The sequence below is a fragment of the Ursus arctos genome, unplaced genomic scaffold (assembly GCF_023065955.2).
Source record: "Ursus arctos isolate Adak ecotype North America unplaced genomic scaffold, UrsArc2.0 scaffold_3, whole genome shotgun sequence".
Classification (NCBI taxonomy): domain Eukaryota; kingdom Metazoa; phylum Chordata; class Mammalia; order Carnivora; family Ursidae; genus Ursus; species Ursus arctos.
Genome location: NW_026622985.1, coordinates 25,694,867 through 25,710,172, shown reverse-complemented (window position 1 = coordinate 25,710,172; position 15,306 = coordinate 25,694,867). Strand labels below are relative to the sequence as shown.

The 15,306-nt window shown below is 38.4% G+C and overlaps 1 long non-coding RNA gene across 1 annotated transcript in view; it reads left to right on the top strand.

The window, feature by feature from the left end:
* Positions 1 to 1,033: 1,033 nt before the first annotated feature.
* Positions 1,034 to 15,306, top strand: part of LOC123001828 (uncharacterized) — a 78,000-nt gene continuing 63,727 nt past the window's right edge. The window contains exons 1-3 of the long non-coding RNA XR_006411112.1: positions 1,034 to 1,098; positions 5,218 to 5,327; positions 5,560 to 5,610. This is a non-coding gene — a long non-coding RNA (uncharacterized LOC123001828). The remainder of the gene's footprint in view (positions 1,099 to 5,217; positions 5,328 to 5,559; positions 5,611 to 15,306) is intronic.

Sequence of the window (15,306 nt, the reverse complement as noted above, 5' to 3'; positions counted from 1 at the left end):
GAATGGTTTGTGTAAATTACAGTGCTTGATGCTTTAGTATTCGTCTGTGGACATCAAATGAATGTTAAGAGAAGCCAGGGCAAGGGACTGACATCACTGAATTGGTCTAGAACCAACTATTCTGGGTTTCTTGTTATGTTATACATTAAGCTTTCATTGTTTGAGCAACGTTTGATTAGAAATACGGCATTTGCAAAGAAAGAACCTCAATCCAACCTGCATTCAATTTATGTATCTCAGATTACCACGGAAAGATGTAAATTGCCTGGTCAGTAGTCTGAATTAAATTTTTCTCTTCTCTATTGACACCGCTTCACATAGCAAACAATACACAGAACAAAAACTGGGTAACCGTAACATATTACTCTGATTTTACAGTACAAACCAGTTACCATAACCCTAGATAGCCAATAGAATATATAAAGTAGAATATAGTAAAATCTTCTTAAAGTAGACTCTTTTTAAACACTTTCACTACTTCAAAACATTTTTAAAAACATTCACTACTACCTTCAGTAGTAGAGAATGTATACATGAAACTATGCTGTCCTAAAACATATAAGTAGAGGCACCTGGGTGGCTCAGTACATTGAGCATCTAACTCTTGGTTTCGGCTCAGGTTATGATCTCAGGATCCTGAGATAGGGCCCCATCCCCCACCCACGCTTAGCGCTGTGCTTGCTTAGGACTCTCCCTCTCTCTCTCCCTCTGCCCCTACCCCCACTCTAGGTCTAGTGCTCTCTATCTGTGTCTCTTTCACAAATAATTATTAATAAATTTTTAAAAAATAAAAAATATAAGTATTTCCAAGGCTTTTCTGACCAGGCAATAATTCAAACGTAACCATAACACAATACAATTAATGCTGCTCTCAGTTTCTCATTCTCCCCTTTCATCTTAACATCTATGCAGCATATTAAAAGTGTCTTCCTTCAAGTATGTAAGTAAATGTAGCAAGTTAATGAGTTATTATAAAGCACACATCTTTGTAATTATCAACCAGGTCAAGAAATCGAATTTTGTCAGTAAATCTGCCCTTTTGGCCCAACGCAATCAGAAGTACTTTGTCTCCCAGAAAAAGCAACTAGCCTTTTTACGGTAATCACTTCCTTGTCTTCTTTTGTATTTTGCCACTTTACGGACCACCCAAACATGACAGTTTAGTGCTGTCCATGTTGAAAGTTTAATATGCTCTCCTCTCACTTCATCTTAATTTCTCTCTTCATCCCTTTCATTTCCTTACAATGGATTTACTGAAAAAACTGGGCCAATGATCTTAGAATTGCCGACGGACTGGATTTTCAGATTGGAGACTCATCGTACAATTCAGCATGTTGATGAGCCCTTTGTATTTCTCGAGAAGCGGCGGCTGGATCCGAGGACTTGATTAGACTCAGATTCTAGCCTTTGGACGGGACTGCAGGCGTTGTTATATTCTTTCTGCAGGAACACTGGTTGTCTTTCTTTCATGGTAGTAGATGTTGACACTTAGTGCATAGGTCCGTTAAGGGGTAGGAAAATGGTGATATTTGAGTCCTATTATTTCTTTGTAATTTATTGGCTGGGAAACCTCTATGAAGGGACTCCTTCGCTCATCTATAATTTACTTAGAGTTCAAATACCGAACCAATTGCTAGATGTTCCCTTTTATTTCTCAGTGTTCAAGATAAAATTTTTCCCTATCTTTCTCCATATGTGACCAGTTACTTTACATTATGACCGTATTTGTTAGATTTATCCATTTCAATTACTATTTTTGTAAAAACTCAAGTTGTCCCATCTCTGACCAGTCAGGTTTCTTGAAATTGGCTCTTGAGTCCTTTGGACGTGACCTTGGTAGTCTGACGGCTTCCTTGCTATCTAGTATAACAAAATGTCCCAAGCTTGTATTCATTTTCTATTACTGAGTAGCAAATTCCCACAAATTTGAAGTCTTAAAACAATACACGTGTTTGTATCTCACAGTTCTGTAGTTCAGAAGTCTAGCATTACATGGCTGGAATCTGCTTAGAGCCTTACGAGGCTGCAATGAAATGTTGAATGAGCTACGTTCTTATCTGGAGACTCAAAAGAATTGTTTTGGGCCGCGTGGGTGGCTCAGTCAGTCAAGCGTCTGCCTTGGGCTCAGGTCATGATCCCAGGGTCCTGGGATCGAGTTCCGAGTGGGGCTTCCTGCTCTGCGGGGAGTGTGCTTCTCCCTCTCCATCTGCCCCTCCTCTTTTACTTTCTCTCTCTTTTTCTCTCAAATAAAATCTTTAAAAAAAAATTGCTTTCACATTTATTCAGGTCGTTGACAGATCGAGTTCCTCCATGTGATAGGACTGAGGTGCCCACTGTCTTCCTGGCTCTTCACTGCTGGTCCCTCTCAGGTCTTAGGGTCCTTGTGCAGGTTCTTTCCACATCACCCCTGCTCTGTCTTCAAGCTAGGAGTCAAAATCTCCCTCATTCTTTGTGAGGGTTTTATTTGTTCGCTTGTTTTTTCCCCCAGCTTTATTGAAGTATAATTGACAAATTAAAATGGTAAGATATTTAAAGTATAAAATGTGATGATTTGATACACGTCTCCATTGTGCTGTCAAGTTCTGATTATTTTACAACCTGCAGGAGAAAACTCTGTGCTTTTTGATTAGGTTAACTAACCAGGTAAGTCTCTGTATCTTTGGGATTTTAGTTTCATCTGTATATCCCCTCATAGCAGTATCTAGATCAGTGTTTGGTTAAAGAGCCAACAGGAATCTGGGGGATTTTATACACATGCATGTCATACGTAATATTACATGTAACCTCATAAGTTTGTAATAGTATTTCTAATTCAAATTCAGGACTATAAGATCTTTACTTAATTTGCATATTACATGTGTATTTCCATTCTTCCAACCAGGAATTCTGGTTTTCAAAGACATATGTGATGAAAGGAACTAGAATTTCTTATACTTACTTATCGCTTTATAACATATTACACACACAAATATTTCAGAATGGCAGTGCTGATAGTAAAACCACTGATAAGCTTGCTAAAAGAAAAAAATGTAAATTTTTAAAACTTAATAATACATCTTGCATATTTTCTGACCATTAACAATAGTTGTATTGTCTATATTTTCAAATCATATAGCTCTAACTATACTCCTCTTTTAACACTTACTTTGTTTTAGTTTTACAAGTAACCTGTTTAAGAACTCCTTTGCTGCTGGTGCAGCTGGGTGGCTCGGTTAAGCATCTGAGTCGTGGTTTCAGCTGAGATCATGATCTCAGGGTGGTGAGATGCAGCCCCACGTGGGACTTTGCTCTCAGCAAGGAGTCTGCTTGAAGGTTCACGCCTTCAGCCCTGCCCCCCACTCTCACTCTCTCTATCAAATAAATAAATAAATAAATCTTTAAAAAAAAAAAAAGCTCATCGGGCTCCCTGCTCAGCGGGAATCTGCTTCTCCCTCTGCCTGCTGCTCCCCCTGCTTGTGCACTCTCTCTCTTTGACAAATAAATGAGTAAAATCTTAAAAAAAAAAAAAAAAAAAAAACCTCTTCTGATACCTGAAAGAATTTTATAATTCTGTAAAATGTAGGATTTTATAGACTATGTCCAATAATTTTAATAGAATATATCTTGGTGTCCACTTTAAATCAATAGTTTCAAGTATGAAATGTGATCTTTGATTAAGTAGTTTCAAAGAATTTTTTATTTTTTATTATTTTTTAAGATTTTATTTATTCGACAGAGATAGAGACAGCCAGCGAGAGAGGGAACACAAGCAGGGGGAGTGGGAGAGGAAGAAGCAGGCTCATAGCAGAGGAGCCTGATGTGGGGCTCGATCCCATAACGCCAGGATCACACCCTGAGCTGAAGGCAGACGCTTAACCGCTGTGCCACCCAGGCACCCCTCAAAGAATTTTTTAAATTCAGAAAATGTTATTCCTAAACTGAATGATCTGTCTCCATTTTATACATATATATATACACTTAAACATATATACATATACATGCATATATATACACATATACACACCTGCATAAAAACACACACATATTACTTTATTTTTGTTCCTTATAATCTGTTTTTAATTCTTTTTTAAAGATTTTCCATCTTTATATTTCTTTGAAGGCTATTTGTTGTATTCAATTTATTTTTCTTATATTTTTAGTTTTAATGTTTCAACGTTTTTATTTTACTATTATTAAAGATTTTATTTCTAAGCAGTCTCTACACCCAATGTGGGGCTGGAACTCACAACCCCGAGATCAAGAAGCGCATGCTCCACTGACCAAGCCAGGCAGGTGCCCCTAAATGTTGGAATTTTTAATTCTCAGTCTTTCCTGAGTTTTAGCCCCTCATTTCTGAGGTTGTTTTTTTTTTCTTTTAATTCTTATTAATACTTTTTATTATGTTTGTCATCCTTTTCCTAGTATCTTTTTGCTCATTTTGTTCTATTCATGGGTGTGTCTTCTGGTGTTCTTTTATTTGCAGAAATGTACTGTTTTTCATTGTGTTTTGCTTGTTGTGATTATGTATAAGGTTAGATAGTCATACTTTTAGTTTTTCTAAACTTTGAGAAGGAGGTTTGGTTCGGGAAAGCCTTTTTAACACTACAGCACTGCCTCCTCTCAAGCACGCACACTGCGTTCAAAATATGACGGCTTGCCTTCTGGACTTTCCTCGATCCGTTCCGCTTCCCTACATTTATCTGGATTTTGTTGCACTCAAGTGCAGTGAATACATAATAGCAAAATGGCGCACACACTTATTCTAAGAACAGGACCTACGTCTGTTGGGTTCAGTGTCGTATGTCCTGCAGTTAGCATACTGTCTGGCATGTAGGAACTCGGTAAATATCTGTGAAGAGAAGAAGAAATGAACGAATGAATGTATACTAATGCAGAACCTTCCAGTTCCATCCACCTTAGCCCCACAGAACAGCTGAATTGAGTTGATGGACAAGAGAACCAATCATTACGCAGACAAGTTTTTAGCTTTTCATTAGGGATGAAACAGCTTCAACCTGTTTCTACTTTTGGCGTCTTTCAGATGGAGCCTTAGATTAGGTCAGGATGGCTACTTTAGGATTTATAAAGAAAAAAGAGCCCTTGCCTTTTGTAAGGAGAAACATTTGTATCTATATCCGGAAGGCGTGAGCACCCTAAGGCTCTCCCTAAGAAGAATGCCAAAACCTTTTCTTTTCTTTTTTCTTTCTTTTTTTTTTCTTTTGATTTGCGGTGGGTCAGAGAGGTCGTTTGGAGTTAAGTGTTGTTGAGGCCAAGGTCTCACCGACCAGGTGAAGGAAATGAGCGGCTTTGGGAGGCGTTCCGGAGAAGATCTCAGAGAAGCTCTGGAGGTAAGAGAAAGCACGCTAAGTTTAGGGGAAATGCTAAGAGTTTCTCTTGGTTTTTAATTCCCACAACAGCGTATTCTGAATTCATTTAGAGTGCTGACAACATTTGCTGTAATTAAAGTGAGGGTTTTTTTGTTTGTTTTGGTTTTAGTAAAAGCGGTTGGGTATTGTCTTAGTCCTTTCCGACTGCTCTAACAGCGAACGGCTTATAACAAGATGCGTTCATTTTTCACAGTGCTGGAGCCTAGAAGTCTCGTATCAGCCGTGCCAGCACAGTCCTGTTCTGGTGAGTACCCTCTTCTGGGTTACATACTGCCAACTTCTCTTTCTATCCCATGGCAGAGAGCAGAGAGGGGAAGCAACCATCAGGACAGATTCTCTCCTTTGCTTTTAAGCAAAGATTTATTGGGGCCCGTGCTTTGCTGTTCTTTAAAAATTATGTTATGTGGAAATGTTAGTACAAAAGGACTTTTCTGTATCAAACTTCTGGAGATTTTCTGGTTTAATACTTCTATTCCCCGTTGAAGCTGTAGCATTAACAGTAGCTTTCAGGAGCCTGGTGAAAATCGTGGACGCCATCTTAATGCCTCCCCCAGGAAGTAGGGCAGTGCCTGTAGCAATCCTGGAAATTAAGCCTAGGTCTCATTCTTGTGTCTAAATTAGCTGATGCATTAAAATATTAAGTTGTTTAAAGATGAAATTGAGTATCCATAGTTTACATTTTGAATTTTTATAGCAACTTTGAAGGCAAGTAGTTAAACTAAGTAGAGATGAAACACAGCTGTCCAGATGCCTGAGTTATCAAAAGACCTCATAAGTAAGCAGTTCTTTAGAAAAATGAGCTCTTTTGTTCAATTCCTGTAGCAGAGCCCACATTGATTTGTATAGAAAAATTCCATTCCATAAATAGAGTAACAGTAGAAATTAAGGAACTTTTTAATGCATGTAACACTTTTTTTCTGAGTCTAGAAAAAAATATTCAGAGTCCAAGTAACTTACGGGAACGATTGTGGTAGATCTACATTAATTTACATCTTTTTCTTGATGTTAATATCCAGATTCCTTTTTAAAAATCTGTGTTATTCCTGAAGTTTTTTCTGATGTCGCCTTCAGAATTTTAGACTACTGAAGTATTCTTTAGTAAAAAACATCTATAAAGTTAAAATATTTAATTGTTTATTAGAATAAACTCCTAACTTTAATCTAGGCTTTATTCTACTTCATTAGAAAGCGGGAAGAGGGGGCGCCTGGGTGGCACAGGGCGTGATCCCGGCGTTATGGGATCGAGCCCCACATCAGGCTCCTCTGCTATGAGCCTGCTTCTTCCTCTCCCACTCCCCCTGCTTGTGTTCCCTCTCTCGCTGGCTGTCTCTATCTCTGTCAAATAAATAAATAAAACCTTAAAAAAAAAAAAAAGCGGGAAGAGAAATGCTCTGATTGTTCTCTGCTTTCATGGTCAACATTTTGAATCAACTCCTGTTTCTTCCTCTTTGAGTCTGCTCACAGAATTACTAAGTTGAAAGTGCCATCCTATTCCACACAGTTATTTGCAGGAGGTCAAAACAGGCTAGACTCTTATATCAGCATTTGAGAACTTTTTGACTCAAATAGCTAACCCTAGAAGACGTTTCACATCATACGTACATTTAAAAATATTTAGCAGAAAATTTTTCCCACCATTTTAAAAGAAAATATCCCTTTTCTGTAGAATTCAGACTTTTAAAATATTTTTAGAACGTGTTTTCTAGACCAAAGTGCTAAATGGAGCATGGTGCATGATAATAATTGAATCAGAACTCCATGTTGAAACTCATTTATTCAGGAGATGCCTTTATTCCAGAAAGTATTGTGTATGTTTAGTTGAGAATAATTATGCACTATGAATTATCTTCTGAAAATCAAGAATGCAATTTCTTAGCTTGCTGCTGGAGGAGGGCTTTTGGAAGTTTTATCACTACCACTTTCTCCAGCATAGGATAATTTTAATTCAGTATCTAGAAACTTTTACCCTGGGGAGATGGTAAACCCATCTTGTAACCTCCAGTGTGCTTTTGCATTGACTTAACATACTTTTTAGTATTTTTTTACTTGATAGCATATAACTTTCTGGAGAAGATTCTTTTTTTTTTTTTAAAGATTTTTATTTATTTATTCGACAGAGATAGAGACAGCCAGCGAGAGAGGGAACACAAGCAGGGGGAGTGGGAGAGGAAGAAGCAGGCTCAGCGGAAGAGCCTGATGTGGGGATCGATCCCACAACGCTGGGATCACGCCCTGAGCCGAAGGCAGACGCTTAACCGCTATGCCACCCAGGCGCCCCTGGAGAAGATTCTTAAAATTAAACGATCCAAGGGTTATTGTTTTAAATTTCTGACTTCAAATTTTCATGGAAGAAATTAGCATGAAAACAACATGATACTTGTATGTGTTTCTTACTGTTGACTTTATACAACCTCTAAATTTTGGTGCATATTATGCAAAGCAGCAGATTATAATGTGCACATGCTCTAGTCACTAAAAAAAATAGTGCTTTCTTTGTCACGAGGTGGCGCTGCACACAGTTTTAAATGGGCTCTTTTCCTTAGGAAAGAAATCTTACAGCCCTCAAAAGAGAGCAGCATAGCTTCTGTTGAACACTCTTATTTGCTTCCAAGGTACTGGAAGGTAATATAGAATAGCTAGACAAAAGGAAAAACAGTTTTCCAAACTCTGTGCCAAAAAAATAGAAGAATTAAAATTTATTCTTTAGAATAATTTTAATGCAGAGTAAACAAGAGAAAAAATAGATACAACTAGGGTAGATTTTGCCTAAGTCTTCTATTCACTCCACTGTTGGGTAGAATAGAAACAGAACAAAAATGAAAGGGAAGGATGAAAAACTAGGAGTATTAAAGTGAAGATTTTGAGCATGTGTAACTATTAAAAAAAAAAAAAACCAAAACCTTATGGGAGCATTAAAATTGCCAAAAAAAGAATCCCTCCCTCCCCATTTCCTTCCTCACTGAACCTAAGTACAAATTCAGACTCGGCAAGAGAATCACGTGTCCTTACATGTTAGATATGCCAAGGTAAGCAATGGGCAGAAATAGCCATCTCTGGTTTTTAGCACATTTGCAGTGAATTTTTGCAGAATGAATATTACTTTTCCACTTAAAGTGTTCAGTGGCTTTCCATTGCACTCAGAATTAAGTCCAGGCTCCTGGAGTTACTCATAGTAGCAGATTATGAACTGTTTTATGGATTTGCCATGACATAATGTACTTATTGAAAAAATCAATCATGCCATTAAACACACTTTAATTCAGCTGACCTTTTTCTTATCAAGGCTTTTTCAATGAAGGAGCTAGTGTATCGATTAACTATAAGCACAGTAGGACTGGCTGAGTACCCCTCCCCTACCTCTGCCAATCTGCTTTCTTTGACCCTCTCTTTTTCTCTTCGTATGCTCCATCCACTGTGGCCTTTCAACACCTAAAGTAAATGAAACAAGTTATTTTTTGCCATTAGGGCATCTGTACATACTATTTCGGAAATGCCTTTGGTGGATTTCTTTTCATCCCTCATGTCACACTTCTGATCTCACAAGGGTATTCCCAGGCCACCTACCTCATCTATAGTCAATTATTTTATGTCATTAGTACCCTTTTCTTTTTTTTTTTGGTCTTTTTTCAGAAAATGTAACTATATAGATGATACGCAGCCTTCATGTTTCAAATAGATTTGAGAAAGACCTATAATGGGCCCTCTTGTGAGCCACGTTATACATTAGCCTATGATAGATTCTGGAAGGTTCTATCCTAAAGAAACATACAGAACTTTATTTAACCCCGAGCTTCTAAAAATTACTTTTTAGTATTAACATTTCAGGAAGCTGTCCAGAAGACCCTTTAGAAAATGTGGCTCAAATTCATCCAAGCTCTGCATTTTATAGAAGAGGAAACATGCTCAAGTTAGTGATTGCCCATGGAATAAATTTAGCTAGCAACAGCTCTTTGATGGACACAATCCTATTGATAGTGGATTTATTTCCACAGAGTGATTGATCCCCCTCCTATCGTTATTTTTCATTGCTGCTGTCTTCCTATATTTGGGCTGCTTTTTACCAATCTTTATTCCAGTAGCTCTCTTTAAAATGATCACAGACAAAATTTTATCACAATATCCAAAAATTTATTTGGATTCACGCTTCTTACTCTTCTCTCTGTTTCTACCCACAAAAAGCTGTTATTCATTATTCAGTTGCACTTTGGCAGGTCTCTATGATAGCAGGGATCAAGGAGAATAGCAGATTTATTTCAGTATCTCCCTCCCCCTTCTAATTTAAACTTTTAAAGGGAAAGGGATTTGTTACTCATTCTTGTATCTCTTAGAAAGATCCCCAAAGAAATAAATACTAGAGGATATAAATAAGATGATTTCTCTGGAGGTATTCAAGGTCTAGAGGGGAAATTGACATAAATACTGCAATTATAATGTGTCAGGCTGTGATATATTCTGTGACAGAGAAAGGTTAGTTGTGACAGTGGGTTCCAGTCTTTTCTGAAGTGGCAATATGTGAGTTAAATGGAACAAGGAAACAGGGTCTTACCATGTGGAGGAGGAGAAAGGCAGAGGTAACATCATAACATAGTCACACTGTATTTCCCACCTCCAGAAGGCTCTAGCCTGACAAAATGCTGCCGGCTTTAGGATTAACTGGCAATTCCACAGAGATGCCTTTCTGGGACCATCACAAACCAAACCAATGCCCCAACAGAGATCACCCATTACACCTTTTAACTTTGCTTCATAAAATCTCAATTTAGTATTGTGCAGGAAATTATGTAATTTTATTGATATCTCCTAGTGAAATGAGATCATCCGAAGACGAACACACACTATTTTGATTGCTGTACCCTTAGCGCCTAGCAAAGTGTCTTGAACGTAGTAGATTCTCGATGGTTCTCTGTAGAATATGAAAAAGCAGAGAAGTTGATGAATTGCTCATTGTGAGTCTCAGGGGGTGATAGAAGATGAAAAATGTAGGAGAGGAGGTAGATTTTGAAATTGATGCTGAAGACTTGGGATTTTATTTTGTTTATAGGAGGTCACTGAAGGTGTTTGAGGAGTAAATTGACGAAGAAAAGTATCTTAGTCAAGTCTTTATACTAAGTTTTCTGACTCCCTCATGAACTGAACCATAATAAAATCACTGAACTTGACAGAATATGCTATACAAAGAGGTAAATAATATGTGTATGTATTCTCATAATGTCAGTCAAGATAAAGAGAGGTTCTATTAACAATATAGTTGTAAAATATAGTTATTAACAATATGGTCGTTAACAAGGTACATTCTTAGTCTGAGATATTTTAAAAATAATATTTAGTTTTTAAGAGAGCCTACCCAGAGAAGGCTCAAAATTTAGGTGTCATTAATTTTTATCTCATTTAGACTAACCTGCATTATCAGGTTAGTGGCTGATTATTTGCAAGTGTTTAAAAACAGTCTTGGAGGGGTTGCCTGGGTGACTAGATTAAGTGGCCGATTCTTGGTTTTGGCTCAGGTCGTGATCTCAGGATCATCATCTCAGGGTCATGATCTCAGGGTTGTGAGATCAAGCTTCGCGTTGGAATTGTGCTCAGCATGGAGTGTGCTGGAGATATTTTTTCTCTCTCCGCCCCTCCCCCGGCTCACACGTGCTTGCTGAAGGAAGGGAGGGAGAGAGAGACAGAGAGAGAGAGAGAAAACAAGAAAACAAGAAAAAGTCTTTAAAAAATAAATACTAAGACTTAGAAGTAATAACTAATAAAGCTATTTAATGCCCTAGAGCTGTGCGGATATGTTAGCCACTAGCTAGATGTGCTCATTTAAATGCAGATTAATTAAAATTAAGTAAAATTAAAGAGTTGGCTCCTCACTCACATTTACCACATTTTCAAGTGCTCCTTTGATCACTGCAGAAAATGCCACTGAACAGCATAATAATACCTTAGAGGGCAAAAACCACAACCAAAAACCAAAAGCTTCGTCATAGTAGCTTCCATTTTGTACTACTATGTTTTTTTTCAACACCCTTGTTTTCTCTGATCTCTTACTTGACTCTGGGAATGAGCTGTTGAGGTAGACGGTGCAGGAATCCCCACCATCACCACCACTAAGAGGAGGGAAGTGGGGGAGAGCAACCCAAATGACTCACCAGCCCACATCGGTAGCAGCACCGGGCTGGAATAGAATTTTGACTCAACTACAGACACTTTTCCTGGGTGACAGCTCTAGGGGAAAAAAAAAAAAAAAGGGAAAGAAAGAACAAACAAAAAACCTCTCAGTCATGAATTCTGAGAAAATCCCCTTCTAAGAGAGAGCTGGAAACGAGGAAAAGCGGGATGCATTTGCACCCCTGGGGAAGGCACCCTCCCTGTGATTCTGTAGCCAGTTCCTCAGCAGTGTCCTGTGGCAATACGTGGCAAGATAAGACGGGCAAAGAAATACACGCATTTTAATCAAATTGAAGGAAATGAAAGTGGTCGTCAGCAAATCCTGTAAAGAGCTCACGGTCCCCCAGTCATCCCATGCCAGCTCCCGATCTGATTGGCTGTGACCCGGGTTAATTGGTGGTGAGAGAGAAGCAGCAGATTCCTAGCAACGTCTGTAGAGGCTGGCATTTCCTAGTCACTCAGGCATCCCAGCCACACTTCCGTCTGCTCCTTCTCTGTCCTACTTTTGTTGATAAATACAAGCAAATGCGGGGAAATAAAAAGGGAAGGCGATAGTAGCAGCTCTACTTATGAGAGTGTTCTCCATAATGTAGATGAACGGGAGAAATATGTTCAACCAATAAAACAGAGTGTAAAACCTTCAGCTTAAAATCCAAAGCTGTAAATCACATAAAATTCACGGCTTGGAGGACAATGTGTGACTCATAAAATTTCAATTTGTGTAAGTGGATGTTGTTCCTCGCTCCCCATAAAGACACAGAGCTGCAAGACGATTTCTAGAGGAGGCACCATTGCAACACCCTTCTTCACTTTACAAGTGGCCCTGGGAGTTTAGATGGAGGGCTTCACGGTGTACATTTGGGGATGCTGAGGACAGCATCTGAGTCCTGACCCTAAAAGGAAAGGTCCACTTGCTGCTTAGTAAGTTTAATAAAGCAGGATAAAACTTAATAAGGCCGGGAAAGAGTGAGGCACTTGCTAAGTGAGCATGAGTAGTCCTTGAGCAAATTAACACATTTTGGACACTGTCTTTCCTTTTTTGGGTTATCTCATGGATATTCATTATTTTATTATTCATCACAAGAGAGAAGCTTCTTAGTAAAATAATAAAATGCATTGGATGACTTTGCTGATGTTTTCGACCCCTCCCACTATCACTTCCTCCCTCCCTCCTTCTCTGCCCAACTTGCTCCCTTCCCCCTCCCCGCCTCAAGACAGTTGCTTTACTTGTACTTTCGCCTGGATCAAGAACTAATTGGCTATTTTAACTCAGAAAATTTGTGCTTTAACATACATTGTAAAAAAGAATAAGAACTAAAAAATACTTTTCCTGAAGGGAAAATAGGAGAGATGAAGTCTTTCAATGGCCAATAAACCCCCTAATTTCATAATCTATTTGCAGATGTTTTGATAGCAAGGGGATGATTATTTCTGCTATATATAGAGAGCACGAGAGCAAGCGAGAGCGAGCAAGGATTCGTCTTTTCTCTAATTAGCATTCCTTATATTGATACATGATTACTAACCCCCCTAAGTAGGGTGACCATAACACTTATCTTCCAAACCAGGGCATGTTTAAAAGTGGAAGGGTACTATTAATCAGAACAGTGTGGCTCATACACAGCACCCACGTGCAGGAGCAGTACCCGGCTAACTGTGATGTATGTTTGTCCTACTCCTTGTCATACAAGGTTATGATCAAAAGCGTAACACCTTCCATATATACTTGCTGACACAGGTAGAATATGTCTTCTTGGTAATAAATACTGTAGAGTACAACCAACACTTTTTTGCCTGCTTTCTTCAAAGACTCTCTGTTTATCTCTTGGTGAATTGTGTAATCTTGTTATTTATTTATAAGGGTCTGAGGCTGAGCTGGTAGAAAGCAACTTTGCTTTCATAACTCTCAATAACTGAAGGCAGTGGTTTCTAGTTTCAAATCATGGGTCTCTTTCCTCAGTGGCTCTCGCCTATCAAAGAAGTCATCTCTCTTTTGGTACGATATCACACAGCTAGAACGTTGAAAATTATCCTGGGGCCTTGGTTCAAATATTCAATATTCTATCTGCTCAGCAGGATTTGAGACGTATTATTACATGGCCATTTTATGATTCATATTGTAAAATCTCCCTGATGAGCGGAAGATTGAAATATGGACTAAAGTTGTATTTTGTGATTTTTTTTTTCTGATACCATCCATGGTACCCCTGAATAGGTTACTAATTAAAGAATGGGTTTATTAACTGCATACTCTTAAATAATGTTTTGAGACTAGAAAGTGATCAAACTTAATAGGAAGACAACATAATCTGACAGGGCCTAAATTAAGAAAGATTATAGTGGTATCTTCATTAAAATACAGACATAGAAGTGAAATAAATAAGATTTAAAAAAATCCATAAGCTAAAAACTAAAGATATAGGAATACGAGCAGTGAGAGAAAACCAGGAAAGGAGACTGGAGATGGATGGATGGATGGATAGATGGATTGGGATTGATGGATTGATTTAGAAAGCTGACATATAACCAGAATTTTATGTACCTGTTTTTTTTTTCAAGATAATTATTTAGAAAAATTCAAGAGACTTTCCAAATAGACAAATGCAAACAATACACGAAGTTTAACTTCTACTCCTCTGCCTACCACTCCCGCATTTTCCTCCTCCTCTTTCTTTATATCAATGTGGATGCTTCCAACTGGAAAAAGTATAAAACACAAGCCAAACTTACTAAAATATTAGGGGGGAGCTTTTGGTTCGTATACCTACAAGTTCCAGAGGAAACTGATGTGCAGACATGGTTTGAATGGGGCTCTAGCGCCCATGAGCTGTGAATCTCTCGGGATGTACAACCCTGTGTGCCATCTTCAGTCACAGGAGGCTTTTCTCGTGGTGGCAACTTGGCAGTTGTTTGGATGGAGATAAATGTTCATGGTGTGGTGGTATGGTATTCCTGGCCAAAGTCTCAAGTTCGGAACTGATTGCTTGGCTTGGGTAACCAGAACACATTTTTTGGTAAGAGATACACTCTTTTCCCAGAGTCAAGCATGAATTCACTCTTTTCCCAGAGTCAAGCATGAATTCACTCTTTTCCCAGAGTCAAGCATGAATTCACTCTTTTCCCAGAGTCAAGCATGAATTACCTCCAACTGCATGGCTATCACACCATTAGGTAAATGTGGGGTAAAAGATGATTTAGCGTAAACGACACTTCCCGCAAAGGAAACCTGGCACCAAATATGGAGACGCAAAGGAAGGAATAGGTAGGCATGTGATTATTGCGTAGTGATGTATCCCAGATGCTCCCCTTCCTTCAGATATTGGCATCCTCCTTTCACCAGTGGACTCTGACGTTCTCGTGTTCCCTTCCCATTTAGAGAACTTGTTATAGCAAAATTTTTACTTCAACAATGTTTAAAATATATTTTTCAAGAGAGGATTTCTCTGGTAGGGCAGCCATCCCATGTGTTTTCTTTGTAACGTAAATATTAAAGATCTTCCTCTCACATTCAGTCTGGCCTATTTTAACATAGTCCTATTTTCTTTCCTGCCAATCTTTTTTTCCCCCAGTTATTTCCCAGGTGGATTGAATCCCACTCCTTTCTACTATTTTAGAGAGAAGTTGCAATATAGTTATTTTTATAAGAAACAAGATTAGGTGCAAGAAACAAGTCCACACATATTTCCTAAAATAACATTGATATGTTCAAACTTACTAGTAACATTTGTGGGGCATATTTTGTTCTTGCCAGATTTAAATACGATGGAGGCAAATGTGAAATAGA